The sequence below is a fragment of the Thalia democratica genome, chromosome 1, assembly GCF_965202585.1.
Source record: "Thalia democratica chromosome 1, ktThaDemo2.hap1.1, whole genome shotgun sequence".
Taxonomy (NCBI): domain Eukaryota; kingdom Metazoa; phylum Chordata; class Thaliacea; order Salpida; family Salpidae; genus Thalia; species Thalia democratica.
This window is the reverse complement of record NC_139165.1, coordinates 1,865,131-1,876,972: the sequence shown is the minus strand read 5'-3', so window position 1 is coordinate 1,876,972 and position 11,842 is coordinate 1,865,131.

Here is an 11,842-nt window from a genome sequence, read left to right as displayed (position 1 = left end):
TAAATATTTCACATAATTATTTTGATAAGGTATCAAAAACATGATAAATAATTAAAAAATAATAATTTAGTTTTGTCAAATGTTTTAATTATTTTTTATTTATTTTATTTTATTTAATTAATCATTGTTATTAATGTTTAGTTTAATTACAAAATCCTTGTAAAAAAAAATATTTTGATTTTAACAATTTTAAAGTTTAATAACCGCACAAATAAGTAAAATACTATGCAATTTTTTTTTTAAGTTTAAAGATGTAAATCAGACAGATTTTAGTTGTTTCTTCTAGTATTTGTGAAACGTACAGAACTAGATACGAGATTGTTGTGAATTATAGCTGGTTGTTTTTTAATTGGTACACAAAAGTTCGCTAAAAAAAGAAATATCAAGAAAAGTGCATGCAAAAACAAAACTTGTTGTCCTTTAAAAAGGATTAATAAATTGGTGATCTTTATGAAATTACAACTAACCACAAACAACTGGCATTTTTGAGCTAAAACTATTTGTCTGTTTGCAGACTGATTGTTAGCTGTTTGTTAGCTTTGTTAAGTCATAAACTGTTTGATAGCTGCTTGTTAGCTTTGTGACGTCATAAGCCCTTCCAGACGGAAAATATTTAACTATGTTTTGTTCTATAAATTAAATAGTATTTATTTAGCATCGCTCTTTTTTGTACAGTTTCAGTAAATTTAATATGAAATATGTATTAATTTCTACTTAAATTGTTGAATTTTGAATAAGCTTCGTTATATTATAGAAGTAGTCTTTAGTAAATCAGCTTATATAAATAAAAATTTAACAAAAATCATTGTATTGCCATATCTCTTATTCTTGTAAGGGATCGATATTTTCCTTTATCAAAAGAAATATTATGTTGTTAAAATAAAAATGAAATCGTTTAATCATAACAAAAAATTAAAAGTTGATAATTATAACTATTAGAAGTATTTCGAATCTATGTAGAGGTACATTGTATTACCAATAATAAAACATATAGCCACTGATAGTGGCTTTTAAAATTTAAGAATGTCTTGTTGCTACCTAGACAAATTTCTGCTGCAATTTCTAGAATTTATACGATTTTAACAATATCTCCTCACATTTTCTTTTTATTACGTCACAAACAACTTCAGCGCCCGTGGCAATTATATTAAAATTTGCTGAATTTTTTGTATTAAATTATAAAGCTTGGATAAAAACGTTTTAAAAACATGTTGAGATAAAGATGATTTTTTGTTCTGAATTTAGACAATAAGATTGAAACTAGTCGGAAAACTATAACTTTTGATGTTGGTAATACATTTGTTAAACATATATTTTTCAAATAAAAATGAACTTTTTTAGGCGTTGAAAATTAGTATATTTCAATTGAATGAAACTTACTCTAGACATTCTGGAGTTAATGATACACAGATAAATAAAAAGGTCTTAGGCGTATACAAGTTGGTTTTTTTGTGAAATTTTGTCATAGGGGGGGCTTTGTGAAAAAATGTTTCGGAAACCTTGACTTAAAATTAATCAGCAGCAGTAAATAGATAAATAAAAACTTTAAGGTAAAAAATATAATTTTTAAAATATAGTTCATTAAAAACGTTGGTGATAAAAATAAAAATTAGTAATACAAAAAGTGGGTAGTTTACACGAGCGTACAAAACTAACCGAGGGAAATTCTATTTCTTACGTGTTTGAAAAAATAAAGTAAAAAAATTCACAAATATAACTATTTACGTTTTTACTGCCTGATACGTTTGAAGCGAAATAGTTTTAGTACGTGTTATACTCTAACCCAGTGCTTCTGAACCCCTTTCTAATGGCGGAACCAAAGTTCAACTTTTCCGCGGAACCCCTAATTTTAATTTTACATAAAATGTTTAATTAAAAAAATGTTCTTTTTTAAATTTCGAAAGGCTTCGCGGAACCCCTGAGAGGCGTCGCGGATCCCTAGGGTTCCGCGGAACCCCATTTCAGAAGCACTGCTCTAACCTAATTACTATAAAAATATTAGTCTGGTGTTTTATAAAAAATTTCATATGTCAGCAACATGTCTGGATAGAATTAGTAAAATGATATAAATAACCATTGATGTAAATAAATTTTCCAAGAATAATATTATTATTATTATTGTAAGTTTATTGTCGTACGAAGGACCCAGGCATCAAAACCTAGGCCACTTATACAGAAAGACAAACAACAAAAAGACAAAAATTAACCAAAATTGTACATTAAAAATGAAAAAAAAACTGAGTTTAACTAATTTAAGTTTAAAATTAACATAAAAACACAAAAATTATAACACAAAATTTATAATTCCTGTGCTTCCGAAAAGTGAACATTAATATCCTACTTCAACTTCACCCGAACAAATGGTTTCACTCCAAAACTGGTTTCACTTTCATTCGAACAACTGGCTTCACATTATTTGAACAACTGGTTCAGACTTCATTTGAGTAACTGGTTTAACTTTTATCCATACAACTTGTTTCACTTTCATTCGTATAACTAGAACCGCTTTTTCTGAACAACGTGTTTCACTTTTGTTAGGAGAGCCTGCTTCATATTTACTTTCAAACCTTTAATACTCAGATAACTCAGCGTTTGTTGGACTCTCGTAGTAGCTGTTAAATGTTGAGAACACTGACTATAAACAAAACTTAAAAACCCAAGGCCCCAAGCACTTTAACATGCCAATTAACTATGTATTAAGGAACAGATTTTGTTATACACAGAGGAAAGGCGCCGCTAATAAAATAAAGCTATAGGTTAAACCAAATTAGACAAATACAACCAGTGGTTAATAAAGAAATAACAAAAAAAAATTACTTATGAATTTTGCTGACAAAATATTTATTTAAATCTAACTTTTTTAGCGTTAACCGAAAATGCTCAACTTTTTTACAAGAAACTAATTCGTTTGGAAGCTTGTTCCATAATTCAACTGAACGATAAAAAAAAGAATTATGCCAAACATTATTATTGAAATTATGTCTGCATGTAAATTTTCTGTTGTTACCTCTCAGTAAATAAGTACATTTATAAGGTTCAAAAGTAGACTGTAAATTAAATGTAGTTTCACTATTAATAAGTTTGAAAAAAGTAATTAAGTCAAACTCAATCCCTCTATACTCTAAAGACTTAATACCAAGTTTTGAGAGTTTATATAGTAGATATAATCAAAATATTTTACTCCTTGAGTTTGTTTTTGCAAGTCAAATTTAAATAAATAACTTTAAAGTATAAAAATATTTTACGTTTTAAGATTAATATTAAATTAAAAAATTAACATTGTTTAGTTTAAACAAATTTTGTTAGAAAATAGATAACTGACTTTTTTAAAAATTAACAGTTTGCAATTGCAAAGAAATTGTACATATGTATAATGCAAAATAAACTTTTGAAAACTAAAAGGAAGCCTCACAAGCGTTCAATAGTTTTTAAATAAAAACAATAAACTTTATTTTAATTTAAAGGAAAAAAAATAATAGTTTCAAGCTTTATTTTCTTTTTAAAATGCCGCAAAGTGTTTATGACGTGTTCACCAATAACATCAAACACGTCATTTTGAGTTCAAATGTGAAAAATCAACACTGTCTTTTTAACATTTTATTTTTTGTTTTAACATGTCTAGTTCGTGCATTAAATACGTGTTATAACATTTATACCAGCAAATAAAAAACACGTGAATTATTTATAACCTACTGTTGTCATTAAATGTTTAACAAAGTTTTCAGAAATGAGGTTTTAGAACAAAGGTTTAAAACTATTTTGAGTATTTAGAATTAATTGTGTTTTTAAAACAGGTAAAAAAAAATAATAAAAATAAAAGTAATCTACCTGATTTCGCTTAAAAATAAATTATGTAAAGCCATAGTTTTGTTCGAAAAGGATACTTGGTAGTTGAGGGAATTATTTAAGATTGTACAATTTTTGTGTTTATCACACGAATCAACTTTAAAGTGACAAAATATCAGACGATTGTTTTGTATAAGCAAAACAATTTTAAAGGTTTATTTTGTAAACTTTCAACTTACTATAAATATTAAAATCGTTTTTAGAGATTGTAATAGCTTTAGTAATACATATGTTACTTATAAAACAATAATTTTTTAACTAAGTTGAATATTTTTTTAAGAAAAACCATCACAGAGTTTTTTTTAACAGGTTAAAATGAAAAAAAAAACATCTTTTAATACTAATAATCTTATGAAAAATCTCAAATGAGTATAAATCTAACTAACTATTGTTAATTCAGTACCAGTAAAGTTTAAAGTAAACTAATGTAAATACTTGAAAACTTGTGTGGAAACATGAATGTTTATTTAACAATGTGCTTATAAATCATTTGAAATACTTTTATATTGCAATAAAATTTAATCATTTATTTCACTTTTAACAGCTGTGAAGTGTTTCAAAACTACAAATTGAAATTGTTTTTAAGTTTTTTTAGAGTGTCTTGTCAATAAACTCAACAAAAAGTTAGCAATTTTAATAATCTTTCACTTACTATGAAAGTTTAGTAGCTTTATCAATAATTAATCAAACAGTAATTTTGTTAGAAAAACTAAAGTTTGTTATAAATACCGTCTAAAAGTAAATTCTAATAACAAATTGCTTTTTATTCAAAATACCTTACAAGAGCAGTTTCAAATACACTTTTTGAATTTATTATTAATTTATTATTAATTAATATTTAGATCTATTATAAAAAATGTTTTGCTTACTATGATACAGTGAAACGGTTGTAATGAAAATAGAAAATATTTTTAATACAAGGTAAATTAAAATAATATTAAATATTAAATTGAAATTTATTGTAGTTTTAAACAACAAAGTTTTAAATATGAAAACAACTCGACTTGTTTATTTGTTTACTTTTTGTATTACGTTTATAGCTTACAAAAAAAAAGCAAAAATTGTTTTTCTTAATGCAATAAAACATTTGTTACAAAAAAGTGTTTTATTCACAAACCAATTATAAGGGTGAATCTATTTGGAAATTTTTTTTTAACCAAAAAAAGCACAAATACGTACAATGGGAGATTAACAACGTCTAAAATTGATTTCAATGTATTAAAATGCTTGTTTATATTTTGAAAAATAAAAAATAAACTTCAAATGCTGTGCAAACAAAGTTCTTTATTTACTTTACAATTGATTACAGTCTGCTTTCGTACAAAGTACTAAAATATAAATTGCACAATAATCAAAATATATTTTTTGAAATATTTGTTTAATTTTTTAATAATCTTTTAAAGCTTTAAAAAAATACAATCGTGTTATTTGACTAATTTTTTTTTAATTTTAATCAAAGCTGACTGTCTACAACTTTAACCTGTTAAAAAAGTATTATAAAGTAAGTATTTATAAGAATATTTACCTTGAAAACGCTACAAAGTTACTGATTTTAAGATTGTGTTCGCTTGAAAGCAAAATTAATTAAAAATCCTGCCAACCATTATTGCTTTCGAAAATACAAAAAAAAATTGCAGGTATTTGATAATCTTCACAATTTTTTTAGTTTCTAAAACCGTTTTTAAAACAAATAAAAAACGCAAATGCGTAATTAAATACCACAAAACAATAAAGTGTAACATTAAAAAACACTACTGCCTATTTGAAAATACTTGTGTACTTAAGAGAATTGCTAAGAATATATATTTATATCTATTTAGTTCAAGTGAATCCGTAAATGCGGTTACAAGTTCACTTGAAGCAATTGAAAGACATGTATTTCATTTCAATCAGATAATTATGCAGAAACAACATTGTTATGATTAAGGTTTATAATAAATTTTGAATCGAATACGTTTCCCTTATTAAAATTCTCATGATATTAAAAAAAGAAGTTTAAAAGAATCTAACAAGCATTTTTTTTTTTAATTAATTTATTTATAGATCTAATTCTATTATGTTATTGATATTTTTTAACTAAATGATATGTGAATTATAACTTAGAAGAAAAGTTATAGATTTAGAATATTGTCTATTTTTACTTTGTTCTATTTCTTTATAAATTAGCCTAAATATAAATAAATTAAATTAACCAAACCATAACAAAACTGTATGAAATAAAATGCATTTGACATGTTTTTTACACAACAAACAAAAAAAAATACAAAAAATATAAAAATTATTTTTACAATCGATTTACTAAATTTTAGGTGGTTCATCTATACTCTTTTTACAAGTTGTTATTGATCTTACTGCTATACAAAGCTGTTTTTTTTAGTGTAAATTTCAATATAGAATAATGTTATGATTCTTAATTTATCTATGAATATTTTTCCTTTTATAACATTATCATTATGCTTTAAAAATTGTTTTTAAGTATTAAAGTTATTTATTTTTATAAACTAGGCTCTGTTAATATAACTATAACTTTTAATTTTTTAAGCTTTAACAATAAATGAATTGTTAAAAAAAGTGTAAAATTATTATTGTTATGTATTTAAAAAAATTTTATGATATATTTTACGGTTACAGAACAGTTTTTACTACTCTAAATATGTATATGATTTAGTTAGCTAAAATAAGTAAAGGTTCTACACTAAATTCTATACTATTTTAAGAAATTTTGTTATGCAGTTTTTTAATAAAACTATGTCAGAACGTTATAAGGTACTTTTATCACTATAATTATAAGGAAAATATATTTAATTTAACTTGAAGAAGAATAAAACTTAATTGTCTTGAAACTTCTTTAGTGGTAAAATATAAAGTTTTCTAAATCTCGTTAAATTTAGTGTAAACATATTAGTAATACCTGAGTTTATTATGTCTTAACATGCATGCTTACTTGGCTTTTTATGAAATTACTTGGTTAAATATCTGCACTTTGAAGCGCATTATGACGTAACTAGACACATTTTGGTTGAATTTCACGAATTTTTAACTTTTAAGATTGATTTCATATAATTGTTTCCATGTATTTTCTTCTTCCTATGTTTCCATTCAATTTAGAAGCCATTTATCTATGGCTCAAAACTTACTTAAAACTTGTAAAAAGTTTGGTGAAAGTTTAAAAACATAATTATACAAACTATTTAAATATAGATAAAAATGAAAAATATTACTACAACTACTTTTATTCTATTTCTTTTAAAATGCTGAGAACATTTATTATTACTATATTTATAAAGTGATTTCAATTGTTACTAAAACTATGACTTTTCATTGTTTTATGAAAACGTTTAATAAGAATACGCTTTTAATTATCTTACGTAAGGGATTGTTTATTTTAAGTAATTTATATAAGTTCAAAAACCTTTTACCTGACAATGTATAATAAAAAATTAAAACTACAAAGAAATGATACTTAAAGAGTATGGATTTACTTAAAAAATTGATTATTGTTGAGAAAAAAAATATATTTTATATGTTAAAGTACATTATTTCTAATAATCAAATTTTGTAACGATATTATATGTTTTATTTTAAACAACAAAAGTTTTCTATTTGTTTAAAATCAAATTGCAAAACTAGTTTGTTTATTAAAGGTAAGTGTAAATCTATATATACATTTTATTTCAATATCACTGTAAATTCTTTCATCTGATAACTCAAAACATCAATAAATAAAATATTTAATAACTTAAATATAATAGATGAAGCAAATGATACAAGTATATTACCTTGGTAAGTTTTATAAGCTGTTGTAACCTTAGCAGTTAATAAGTTTTAAAATATTAAAACTTTCATAACATTAAAATGAGTTTTAAGAATCATTTTGCTCTGTTATAGTAGTTCAATGGATCTAAGTTTAAAAACTTAAAGTTAATGTAATTATAGGCTGTTTTTCGTTATTTATTTAAAACATGATTTTAGCATTAAAAAGTATGAATTTACTTTAAGGATTTTAAATAATGTTTTTAAAACATATATGCATGTTTTAATATATTTTATTTATACTAGTAGTAGCTGCAATATTGCAACTTTTAAATATTAAAGCTAGATGAGTGCCGACCTTATTAAGACAAACAGTTATTGTAAGTTTGTTCAAGTTTAAGTATAAAATATAAAAAAATATCCAGACAGATAAAAGTTATTACGTCACTGATTGAATAAAAGCGCAAATATTTTTCAAAACTATTAATTGTGTGTTTATTTGAACTCAAATTATCTTAATTACAACAGAGTATAATATATAAATAAGTAGTTAAGTGTGCAAGTTAAACTTAAGAAAACATCAAGCTTGTAGTTAATTAACTACAAGAATATTATAAAAGCTTGAAACAAAAGTTTATCAATTACGAAAAATTGGTTTTTGTTAGAATTATAAAACTAATAATAAAAGCAAATGATTTGGAAGTTTTAATTTATCGAAATTAAGTTTACTATTTAAAACACTAATATAAAAACAAAGTAAATAAAAAGTTTAAACGAATAAAAGTTTAGATTAATGCAATAATTAATAACAGTTTAACTAAAATATTTACTAAAACAGTTACTCAACAGAATTACGCTTGTAATATTGCTAATTTAATAACATTAAAAAAATATACAAGATTTAATATTATTAAAGGTCATGTTAAATGTATTAGTCTAATTTTTTTTTATATCTAGCGTTCAAAGTTCTTTACGATGTCATATATCAAAACAGTTTTTTAAATCTTGTAAAAACTATAATACGTTTATGGTCTAATTGTATTAATAAGTTTGTCAGTTTGTTTGTTTCGTATTAAAAAACATACTTTGCTCCCTAAACATTAAAGTGACATCATGTGACATTATTTACATTAAAAACCGTAATTTCTTTTTTACTTAAACTAAAGTTTGTTTTGTTTGTTTATCCGTTTTCAACTTCGAAATTCGTGACTTGAAATATTTGAATGCCACTTTAAAGCTGGCTAAAGAATATTTAATTAGAAATATGTTAATTTTAAACTAATACGCACAAAAATTGTAGACATGACTAATATATTAATTTTTTAAAAAGCTTTTTTCCTTACAAAATTGTCATGACTAAGGTAGAAAAGTTACTTACGGTAACAAACAATTGTTAAAAACTTAAAAGTATGTTTTATTAAAAAAAAATTTGAACCAGTGAAACTAAAATAATCATACAAAATAATCATAAAATATCTTCTTTTTTTTAATTTTATAATACAAATGTCAATAAAACGTATAAAATATCTTTAAAATCTATAAAATAAATTTTATTTATAAACAAGTTTTTTCAATTTATTGTGAAAGAATTGGTAACACAAACACATTTAAAAAAATAATTATGAAGTTCATATATTCTCTTAACTGTGACTATTAGAAGCAAGTTTAAATCTTAAGATGCTATTTTAAAATTTTGTTTTTAAACTCATTTATGTGTAAATAATTGTATAACCCAAAAATTAATTTAAAAAATATTATTTTAACAGTTTTATAAGTAACTAAGGAAATAATTTAAGAAAAAAAAATCTGTCTTATTCTAGCTTTTTCAGTATAAGTTTGTACAAGTGTAAATTCTTACTAAAATACTAAAAGTTAAAGAATTATATTTATAAATTAGTTAACTAAAAAAATTATTTTATATACTGTTAATTAAACTTTAAATATTTAATGTTAAATATACCTGTTAATTAAACTTTTTTAAAATTTCAGTTTTTCTAAATCGTGAAAACTAAATACTGAAGTTTATATCAAAAAAGATTTTTTTTTTGAATACTTAGTATTTAACTTAAACTTATAATTGAAATTAATCCAGACCTTATACATTAATGATTATTTAACCTTTATTTTAAATAGTTTTATTCAGCTACTTAAAAAAATAGTTTTCTCTAGTTAATTGTTTATATATTTGGAAAATTATTGTACGCTGTTTTGAACAATTAAAGTTATTGTTGTTTGAATTTCAAACGTTTTAAAAATTAGAACGCAATTTTTCTATAATCTACTTCACAACATTTAAGCTTTAAAATCTATATACATTCAAATAATCTCGTACTATTAATTATCTTTATACCTTAACAGTTTCTTTTCAAACTTGAATAATTGGTCTAGTTACAGCAATTTTAATTGTTATTTGTATAGTTGTTTAGTATTTTAGAAACGGTGTGTTTGCTTCAAAGTCTTAAAAAAAAGCATACCAATAAAATGACTTTAAATATAACTTTCAAAGACTAATTTCGCATTTCAAACAGGAATTTAGTATTTGAAATATTTGCGCTCAGCAACATATTGTGACGTATTACATCAGATTTTGTGATGAATTTTTGCAGGTTTCCTTGTTTAAACGTGTGTAAATTTTTGTAGTAAACCTTTACCTATTTGATAAGAAAGTTACAGTTTGTTAGGCTATATTTACAAGTCACATTTCGTGGCTAATATAAATAAAACTTAACATAACTGACATTTAAAATATTTTGTTCAATATTCATATCTGAATGATTTTGAAAATATTATTTAAGTAATTATTTTAATATATTTTATATTACTGCTTTTTTGTTGTATATCACTAAAAATTGAAGGTAAAACTTTAATTGTGAAAAACGGAATTATACTTATTTTAAATTGATTACTTAAAATAATTTCTAGGTCTTAAAAGTTATTATGATATTTTGTCACATTTAAGTGAAATCTTGCAAAAAGCACTATAAACGAACCTAAGTTTATTAAAACTTTACAAATTTTAATGATCTAAAAAATAAACATTCATTCAAAAACACAGTTAGACAGTTTATTACACTTATAAAAACTTGCTTATAGATATCAAAATGTTTTATGATAATTAATTTTGATATTAATTATAATTTTTTCAAGCAGATACTTGTAAACTAAGCTAAGCCAAAAAAATTAAATACAAAGTACATATCTGTTATGTACTAAAATAAAGTTACTGCACAAAATAGATATACATATTAAATGCATAGAATTGTGTATTAGATATATGAAAATTAAAATTAGTAATTGAGAAAATTGCATTTGTAATTTAGAATAGTATTGAACAGTAACCATAAAAATAGTTGCCCTCGCTTAAACTTAAAACGATAATATTTAAACTTAGATGTTTTATATCAAAAGTATGACCAACATTATATTAGTTTAGAAAAGTATTTGTATTTTAATTATCACAATTTTGTAGAGACTGAAATATATTTTTGTTTTTTTTTTATTTTACTAATAAGTCAACATAAACCAATGATAACTGTTAGTCTTATGTTCATAATTTGTTTAACAATTTTATATTTAAACAAAAAATCGATTAATTTTATTTTTGTTTTCAAATAAAGATGCGTTTGTTGTAAAAGCTATTTTAAATTCTTTAAACGCAACAAAAAAACTTTATAAATTATTTGCACACATTATTGCGCTGTACTAAAAGTAACACAGTAACACATAGTATTTCAAATAACTTCGTTCAGAAACACATTGTGACGTAACAAAACTGATATCTCAGGAATTTCACAGGTATCATGTTCAAATTATTACTTAAGTGAAGTATTATTATTCACATACTATCAGAAAGAGGTTTCTGCCTGTCAGGCAATATTTGACAGTCACAATTTTGTGGCTAGCATTATCTAAAGTTAAACAAACGTGTAAGGAGGTTCAAAAACCTTAGAATTTTTTATAAACAATATATATTTAACTTGACAATTTTCAATTTTCTTTGTTGATACTGAATTCAAATATTAGTTTTTTTAATTTTTACGTAAAGCTTTCAAAAACTATTTAAGTCTTTTAATTTTATTTTATAAAGACAATTACATATCAAATTAATTTTATTTAGTTTTTCACGCTATTGTATACATATTGATAATTTATGAAAAACTTAAGCAGTTTTTTAGCAGTTTTTTTTTTAATCACAAACAAATGGCTTATAAATAATTGAGAATCAGCAAATAGGGTGTTACGT